This window comes from Seriola lalandi, unplaced genomic scaffold (assembly GCF_002814215.2).
Source record: "Seriola lalandi dorsalis isolate HSWRI2012SDOR001 ecotype SW California unplaced genomic scaffold, Sedor1 jcf7180002054311, whole genome shotgun sequence".
NCBI lineage: Eukaryota > Metazoa > Chordata > Actinopteri > Carangiformes > Carangidae > Seriola > Seriola lalandi.
In genome coordinates, this window is record NW_019524864.1 from 825351 (window position 1) to 835949 (window position 10599).

Below are 10599 nucleotides of genomic sequence, written 5' to 3' on the forward strand. Positions count from 1 at the left end.
AGATGTGTGATCTCGACTAATAGTTTCAAAGTGTGTTTGTTCAAAGACTGTACCTTCAATTGCCTCAGCTTAAACATGAAATGTTGAAGCAACAATTTTATTCAAAGCTCCAAACTTACACTACTTACAATGTTACTATAGATTATACAGTGGTGAAAGAACTGGTCAGATTCTTTATTCAAAGCTGCCTGAATCAATGTGTTTATGTTAAAGTTCCCCTCCAGACACGTTTTAAAGTATGTAAATACTCTGCTATGATTAATATTTTGTTTAACATGGTTTTCCCACATAAAAAGTAAAAAAAAAAAAAAAAAAAAAAAAAAAGTGTTGGAAGCACACAGCTACACTTACAACCTCATTGAGAAATACTGGATCAGGCCTTTTGCCCCGCCCACCACCACTGCTTGCACTAATTTGACAGGTGAAAGAGCAGTGCGTATCAAGATGTTTAGTGGAAGAACATCTGCCTCAGTCAGACCCGGACACAGATGACGAGTTCAAAATTGGCAACTAGCAGATGCATCAGAACGGTAAGCGTAGTTAGCATCTTGTATTTGTTTATGTTGCTTGTTGGCTTATAACTGGCAGTGGCTGACACAGTGTTAGTGGTTGTGCTAATGAGAACTATCGCGCTCTGTACTGACAAGATTTTCCGGTTTCTTGCTGGTTCCTTAGGTTTGTGACATATGAAACCTTAGCTGTCTGAAATAGTTTTCTAGACGCCGTCGCTGGTACAGTGCAGTTCCAAGGTGGAAATACTCAGCTATGGCGTTGACTGCTTATTTCACTCATATGTCTTATATATATTAAAAAAACACCACATGGACGTGTTAACAAGCTTAAAACTCGATTTTCATTGGAGGGCGTCCTCATCAATGTGTCACATGACAACATGTGAAAGGGCTTACTCATTGGGACAAACTAATAGCCATTTATCAGCAGACTCTGCTAGGTAACCAGAAACACGACACTAAATGTCTGCTGGTGTTGTACCGTCTCTGCTGAACGCATAAAATAGGCTTCTATTTAAAAGGAGACAATATGTCAGTGTTTTGTTTACAGCCATGTTATGTACAGAATACTACTGGGTTGCCATTACTGATGAACATGAGAGTAGCATAGTAGTGTAGTGTAGGTTTCTACAGGAATTCTGAAGTAACTATAGCTGCCAGATAAACATAAAAGAATAAAAAGTACAATATTCCCTTCTGAAATTATAAAATAAAACTAAATGGAAAAACCAAGTCGTGTAGTCATTACTGAGATGTATTTGTTGACTGTGTCCTGTATATTACTTACGGGATTTGTGTGAGCGAAATGCAAAATATGAAATCTTTAACAGCTGAGATTTAGGAGTATATGGTAAGTAAAAGGGACATGATGCACTCACCAATGAGACACCTGTCATCCGATCCGCAGCTGACCAGACATATGTCTCTTTGTGCTCAATGAATGAAGTCTGTTTTTATAACTGTTGTATACTACAGACCTGTTGCTGCTGCTGCTGGTGCTGCTCCTTTAAATGACAGACGCTCTGATTTAGTTTTTATTGCTGAATCTTACTCCGGTAATGAAGTTGGGACTGTTATGTTTCTCTCATTACCTTTTCATTAAAGATATGACTAGAAAATGGGGTTGCCATGGCAATGGCTCCATTAAGTCTCCAAGCTGTATGCGGAGCTGCATTGTTTACTCTTTTGCCAAGACTGCTGTCTTCAATAGGAAACGAAGACTTTTTTCTTTTCCTGCACCTTCATCTTTCTTTCCTTTCTTTTATGGATCAAACAATGACCTGATGCAAATAGAATATTCTTCACTGGTCCTATTTGTAAATGCTGAGAGGTTTCATTAGCTTGCTCGTTGCTCGCAAAATGATAGCTGATGCTGCTGGGTAGAGTGAGAAAAAAAAAGTGATTCACAGGCTCTAAGCAGTAATTTACACAGAAGAGATTAAAGAAAATGGTATGGAGCTATTTTGTCTAAATGACAGTCTGGCTTAATATCTACAAAAAGCAACTGCCAGTTTGCTTGAGCACTACCTGGTGAAAGCAAGTAAGTATATCACTGAATTTGTGTATAAAGTAAAAGTATCTAACATTTATCTGGACAATTAACCCCATCTATTCACCCATCTCACCGTCCTTCAAGCCATGTTATCCAAGAGAACCCTTTGGTATCAGATTCAAGTCATAATGGTGCCCAGAAGCAAGGTAAATAAAAGAGGGTAAAGTCAGAGTCACAACCTTTTCTCCTCATTCATCAACTGCATTTTCCAAACCATTAGCCCTGTCATTGCTTCCTGTACTTTTCATGTCTGCTGGCTGGCTTCACCCTCAGTACTGTGATTAGTTCAAGCAGGATGCCGCTCATCGATTTTGCTCCACTGGGTGTTAGTTAACCCTCTGCCAGCTTTTAATTGCTTCTCTTGACTGTTAAAGCAGTACACGGATCCTGCAGAAAAGAGAGGGGGCGGGGGGACTTGGATTGAATGTTGTTTGAATGCTCTTAACATCGGTTCTAAACCATGCAGGATGGTGCCTTTCAGAGTATTCAAATGCATCAAATTCTATCTGCGCTATCTAGAAATAAACATGTTTTGCTTGTATCCGGGAATAAGGTGTTTAATTGAATGTGTTACCTGCTGGCAGCAATTACCATCATGCCGAGAGGTATGGATGGAGACAGAAAACAGATGAAAGAAGAAAAAGGTTTAGTCTCTCTCTCGCTCTCTTGCTGACTCTCGCTCTCTCCCTCTCTCCCTCTGTCTTTCAAGCTTATTGTGTTTTCTGAAAGTAACATGGCTCTAGCATGATTGACAGAGACATGATAGCTGCGGTAAACAAAAGGTGCTGCATGCACACAGAGAGATGAGCATGGAATGGGTTTTTGAAAACAATAAATCACAATTCCAAGAAAAAGCATGCTGCCTCGAACCTCATTTGAATTGGATTAACTTTGGATCCCTCATGATGCAATCTATGTCTGTTCTGTCATAAAGAGCGATGTAGATATACATTATAAGGTTACTAAAGGAATCTATTCTGCCAGGAGACTGTTTGAAGCTTTTCATCAACAGCACTTTATTGTTTCTAATGAGCCCTGGGTTCGTATTTGAATGGGGATTTTTCATTATATACCAACATTACATCATCATCACACCTATTATCTCAACACTGCTGAAGCTAAAATTTAAAGGTGTACTATCTGAATATTTGTGCAAAGCTTTGGGGGATATGCAGTGGCTTTCATAGTGCAAACACAATAAAAAAAAGATGACAACATTACACCGGCGAACAATCCATAAAACTAATATATCTTCACGGTTTGATGTAGACATCCATCTGTATATCTACACGTGAGCAACACTTTGTTAATACCAGAGGAAACCTAATGGAGAGGTAGGCAGATGCACCGTCATTTAGACAAATGAGAAACATCAGCCTTAATGCAAGATGATATATCTGTTTTTATGTTGTCGCTGAAATGAACACTGTAGGAAGAGTCTTCCAGTGGAAGTGTCATCTTGTGAAAAAAAAAAGAATGGCAGAAAATCATTTGCTGCAGGAGCGGTTGATGTGTACTGGTGGATTAAATTTAGCAATTTGTGGCGCAAACAATTATTTCAAATGAGTCAATATTTACTTGGAACAAACACCTTCTCTCAGAAGACAACATTTGTAAATGAGACTAATACATTTTATCATTTTATCAATGTTGACAGAAGTGCTAGAATATGGTTATGAGGCTCTCATAAAGGCAGCCAAGCAAAACTTCAATACTTTTCTAAACGCCCCCTTGGTTTTCTACCCCCTATCATTATTTGAATGCTTTTTGAAGGTCTTTAATTTGCATCCTAATGTTGTGCCCTTGTTCAGTTTAATTTACAATGCAGATGCAGAAGCGATAAGTGTGACGGAGGTTCATCCCAAGATAGAGAGGGAGAAGAAAAAAAAATAAGCAAAATCATTTTACTTTTATATGTCCCTCATATGAATTGAGTTGATAAAACATTCATATTAAACAAAAAGCCATTCGGCATCAGCAAGTACATTATTAAAGAATACATGTGGAGGCATAAAATAATCATTTCTAACACTGCTCGAAGATAAGGACATTTCAAATGCGTCTACTGTATGAGTGAGCTGCCCCTTGTTTCATGATTTGTTTATCTGTTATTTGCTTCATGTCTACATGTTTACTTAGCAGTAATTTATGTACTCACAGTCAGCATTAGTACATGAAGAAAAACAGCGCAGCACAGCACATTTAGGTGGCAGAGCTGTTCTCAGAGCTGGCACAGTGTGGAAATGACAATGGTGTCACGAGAAGCAGATTGGATTTGGGCTCAGGACACTTTGGGCCCTTTTTTTTTTTTTTTTCCAGGGAGGGGTGTAAAAAGTAGGTTGCAATGCTGGGGGTGTATGTGCCCAGCCCCCAGGGCTATGACAAAAAATATGGGGCACTCTTTCACATACACTCACTCACTTACACACACGCACGCACGCACGCACACACTTCTTTTCTCTCCCTTCAACTCTGTCTTTTCTCTCTCCCTCATTATATCTTCAATTATCAAGTCAGGAGAGAAACTCATTATTTTTGGAAGTCAATGCCCATACCGGTGTTCTTTTTGACACAACACAAGAGGGGAACAGACAAAGTCCATTTGTCGAGATTTGAATCTCTTAATACCATTAGCTAATTGTGAGAATAATCATCTTAAAATTACACCGAGGAAAATATGATTTATATATTTTCACTTTTCAGCTCCAAGAATTAACTACACAAAATGATCCTTTTTATGATCCGGTGAAGTGTGTGTCATTAAAGAGTACAGAATAATTACTGGTGGGTTATTTTATATTTGATGCGGCATTTTAATTGACAGCAGCGCATTTCATGCAAGCCATGACCAGGCTGAGCAGCACGTGACCCACCACAGGGACTGTATCTGATTTCATTATTAGCCCCAGTTTGACTGGCTTAGCCTTCATATGTACCATGAACACCTTTACCCTTGGGTGGCTCCAGTTAATTACTTCAGCCCATAATGCCTGAGATACCACCTAATAAGCATGGAGTGTTACAAATTATGATGCTCGGATTAGCTGCTGCTTACTCCCAGAATGAAAGCCTGAATCATTTCAGTGTTTGGAAGTGAATGGGCCTTTAGAAAACACATCAAATATGAGCCTCGTTTTGGTCAAAGCACTTTTTCCATTTGTCAGGTGTTTGAGCTCTTGTGCTTTGGATTGATTAAAGAGCCAGTTCACCCAAATTAATCGCTTCCATGTACTTGTTACATAGATAGTTGAGTTTTAATTGCTCAGGTTTTAAAATATTTGCCTCTCAGATTTCTGCCATTAATAATGTAGGTGAATGGGATGTCATTTTCTGGTGCTCACAGATATAGTGCTAGACATCCATGTAAACAGTTTCCACTACAACTACTTTGATGATGAATAAATAGTCGCTGTGAAAACTGTTGACAGGACATTGGAATATCCAGACAAACTGTGATATTGTTTCTGGAAATGCACGCTGCTATTGAGTTTCTAAAATGTAATTTTAGCAGCACAAATGGAATCCTCTTCACCTGTCATGTGCAAAAAATGTCAGAGGCAGATATCGCACAACCTGGGCGCATTGAACCAACATAATCGGCAATGCCCAACACCAATGTGGTTGGGTTATAAAATATGTAATTTTGTAATTTGATATATCTGACATTTGTCAAACGAATCAAAAAAGCCTCTTGTACTGTAGTAATTATGATGGGAGCAAAGGAGGAATTCATGTGACGTTACACAGCTAAAGAGCCTGCGTAGGAAGGATGTCGACAAAACCTTGGGGCAAAACCAATCAAACTGATAGTCAAAGTTATTTCTTTTAACCATGACCACAGTCATTCTCTAACCTTAAAGGGGCTATTTGTAAGTTTTCTCCACCACCAAATGTGTTTTTTTGCCGGGAGCGGGTGGTGGTGACCGTCGCTTCTCAAGAGCTTCAGCCATCATTGCTTTTACAAGATAAGAGGTTGTAACTCTGAGCAGCGCTACTTCTTCAGGGCAGCTCGGAGATGGGCCAGTGGCTAGCTGGTTAGCATGCTAACTTCAGTAGCAGAAAAGATGTGATAGCAACAAGAGTTAACATTAGCGTTGCTTTCCACCGCTGGAGGCAGCTCTTACCGAGTAAAAGAATGTAGTTTGATGCTGAACTTGCAACTTTAAGTACAAACAGTTGATCATGCTAACACTGACTTTGTAGCAAAAGCAAAACTTACAAATAGCTCCTTTAGCTGCATGTTTATGATCTAAACCCAAACTGCTATTGTGCCTAAACCTAACCAAGTCTTTACCATAGCATTGTTACATCATAAAAGTGTCAGTTATTTATTTTTCAACAGTGATTTTTATCAGTTTATCTGTGGCTCACAAGACCTGGAATTACCAACCTCCCCCACCATTCCGCTCATGTTCAAGGTACTGCAGCTCAAATGGCAAGAGTAATCTAGACCATATTAATGCTTTGTGCTCTTAAAGTGTGTTTTTAAGTGCTTTAGTTCAAGCCCTCTTGCACTTAGTGAGGTTAAGTTCACATTGTCTTACTGTCTACATGTGCAAAATTACACAGTTTACGGACGTGCAGGGAAGGCAGACCATTTCATGGTGATTAGGTGTATCTAGGGTGGTAGGTTTGTGACTACACGTGTGGGTTGGCAGTTGGGGGAAAACTTGAGACAATGCTCCACTTCATGAGCACACACTGCACAGAAGCCCTCCCACACAGCCTTTGTTAAGCCTTCTCTCTTGAGCTGGCACTTCAGCCTCCCTGAGCCCATTGACTCCCACTGGATGCTCTCCACTAACACAGTGGAGAGCATCCATCCTGGGCGAAATATATGGGGGGCTCTTTAATACTGTAACATCCGTATCCATTCCTTTCAGACATGCCCCCCTCTCAGCAAACTGCAGCCAATACAATTTAATCCCATTTGGTAGGCAACTTAAATTCATCCAATTTCACAGATTAGGAGTTGTGGTCTGTGCAAAATTTAGCTTGGTTATACTCCTGATGTTTCTTTATCTTCCTATATATTTTTTTGCACTAACACACTGAGAAGCACATAACTGGGAAAATATGTCATGAATTTAATATATAATTTATATGCATACTTTTTTAACCTAACCTTCCATCTCTTGAATTGGTGCCCTAATTTTCATGAAGGCCATATTCATATTGGTTATATTTTGTATAAGCTAGGCTTATTTCATTCTAGAGACCTTGCTGCAGCAAGGGTAGTTTCTATAACAACCATACATCATAATGAAGCTAGAGATTCTACATAATTAAATTGCACGAATGCGCATACTGAGCTAATGGGATATAGGCTTTATGTGGCATTTGCTTTTAATTACAAAGTTAAAACTTTTTTAAAAGGTTCTTTGATCAAGCCACGAAACAGCAATTAATGAGTATATGGAGATGATTGGCAAGATTAACTGTCTTGAGGCTTTAGTTTTCCATCTCATTGTAATTCCTGACATAAATGTGTATTTGTTTTTTTTTAAATTGTTTGCTACATGGTAATTCAATTTTTAAAAAAAAAGGAAGTTTTGTGAGACAGTCACTTTTTTTTTCCCCACTGTATAATCTCAGCCTCTCCACACAAAACTTCTCATTCCTGCATTCAGGTTAGAATCAGCAGGGTGAACATACAGTAGCTTGATGTGTGGTAGAGTTTTAAGGGTTTGTTTACTCAATAGGAAATGAGGAATGCAGTCATTCTTTCAAAAAGTACAGCACAAATAGATGTGCTAGGTAGGAGGATGAGAGAAATGGGGGGAAAAAAAGCGAGCCCAACCTCTGACAACAGGGATCGGTCTGTCTTATGAAGACGAACACCGATGGTTTTAATTTACTGACTGCATTAGTCAGCTCCTCTCCAACCAAGCTTGGTGTTGTTTAGTTGGCAGGTGCAAAAGTTATTAATGGTGCAATAACAGGAGGCAAGCCTGGGCACAGAATATTCTATTCTCGCTCAGATTGTATAATGATTTTCTACCATAGGGAGGGGCTGCAAGCTATTTCTCATTGCAGGCTTTTTTTTTTTTTTTTTTTAATGGAGTGGCGAGGGGAGGAGGTGACAAAAATGCTCCTCTTTGGGTTAATTGACTTATATATTTTCACAATTGACATTCCATGTGCGATTGGAGATATGAACCAGCACTCACCTGCTTGCGTGAATATGTATATCAGACTTTAACATTAACCACAGCTCCATGAACACAAAGATGTATGACCAAGAATCTCAAGTTTCTGAGAAACCCCCCCCCCCACCAAAGTCACCTCTGCTGCCATGCATGAGATGTTACATAAAGCAGGGGATATTGGTAGTGAATAAGAAATTGTAAAGGCAACCTTAATTTGCCACCACTTCGGTGTGAAATATACTTTACAACTGATCTAAACACATACACAATCAAAGGTTAGCACTTCTGAATTTTGTACTTTTAATGCTAGTGAGTACGAATCGATACACATTCAATCCCCTCTCCTGTTTTTTTGTTTTTTTTTTTTGCCACAGGCCCTCATATTGATTCTATGCATGAGCCTGCAGAGTTATCACAAAACAAATTGCACAGACTTGAATTTGACAATCCCTTTATGAGGAGGGCTTCATTGATTTCTGGATGGTGGCTCTGTTTGGCTCCTTTACAGGGGAGAGGGGAGGTTACTCATTGGAGAGACACGCAGTGCAGCTTATTCTCATTGCCTTATTGCCTTATTGCCTTATTGTATTCTTGGGTGCAGCTTATGCAGCACAGTGTCAGAGAGTTACAAGTTAGTGGCTGTTACTCCAACGTACAGTAAGTGTGTTCTCCCTGTTTCCCCGGCTATGTCTGAGTCCCGTTGGGAATAGCACTGAGTTGCCACTTTTCCAAAGGATACGACGTGTCAGCGAAATCTGTCCCGCAGTGTGAGGCTTGACACTGCAGTGACAGCGCAGCAATATTTCTTCTCTTGTTTCAGAACAAATTACCAGCAGCATGACATCAGAGGGCTCACCCGGACCCCCCATCCTCACACACACTCACACACCACTAACCCCCTCTAGTCAGCTCTCTGGGTGGAAGGACAGTCTCATTGTTATACACTGTATGTTTTATTTTTTTTCTAGGATACTTTAAACAACTTCCAAAAGGGTGTAAAAAAAAAAAAAGAGTCTAGTCTTATCTGACACATCTATATCAACTGTGATTTTCTTTTCTTTTTTTTAAGTCTTTGCATATCGCATATTGCCTTTTTTCTATTTTTCATTATTTCTGGATTCCATAAATATAACTCACCTTGTCACCCATGAAAGTATTCATTTACTTTATCGTTGTGCACTTTCATCAGTTAATTTAAAACATCTGTGGACATGAAACTGCTGTAAATTAGAAAAAGTCTCAGTAGGTTTTCCTGTGTAAACAAATGCTTATCCCAAAGCACTCTCCGTTACCACCTCGACAGGTAGGTGAGCAGCATATATGTCAACCGTGGGTGAGGTGAAATCAAATGGCCCACATGAAAACAGAGTGGGGAGTCTAATATTGTGTGACACCGTGTGCCCGTGAGGCCACCAAATGCAATTCACTCGCAGGGTTAAGAGTTTACCCAGAGCATCATGATACAACACACATGCCTTTTTGTTTATTTCCCTACATGCATCACTTTGGTGCTGGATAGCCGCTACAAACCACTTTCCTCCCTCTGAAAGGAAAAAAGAAAAAGAAAAAAAGAAGTGGCATTTGTCTCTGCACCTTCCTTTCTCTTCCACAAGGTTTTGAGGTGCTCTGTGAAAAGGAGGTTGAGACAATGCTGCACTCCTTTGCCTCCTGTTTTCCCCTGTGTGGAATAAAGCTGCATTTTGAAGAGGGGAGTGCTGTCATGCATCACACACCAGGAGGAGCATGGAAACAAACAGGGCCAGATTCATCAAACAGACGGAGTTGCTCAGCAGGATGGGGAACGTTGGGTGTTAATCAAAGTTGAAGAGCTGAAATCATTTTATTCGAAAGGGAGACGGATTGGAGGATCGGAGGATTGGAGGGGAGGAATAGAACAGACCACATCTTCTATCTTGAAATTTTTGATGGACAAAAGGTTGTATGATGAGGTAATGTAACATAAAAATCTAAAGATGTGAAAAAAAATGGGTAATGTGGGAAAATTCTGCCAGTTTTCTTAAATGAACTCTGGTTCAAGTTGTGAGAATTCATTATGCAAGCATAGCTGATTCTGTGTACCCAGTTTTGCATATTTTCAGCTCACTTTAAAAATGCCGTGCCACCCAGTCACTCTGGCTTATTTGTTTTTAAGTCCTGCAGACTTTGATGTGGCCTGTAATCTTGTCCAGTCTATTAGGATATTCAGATCGAAGCAGAGCGTAAATTAGCAGAGAAGCTGACGTCCAACTCGTTTTTTTTTTTTTTTTTTTTTTGAATATTCCGCAGCTCCTAATTGGATGAATGGATTTATTTTGTTTTTGGAACAACCATGGTGAGGCTTCTGTTTAATCTCCGCGGGCCCCTCATCCTGCTTCCCCACCCACTC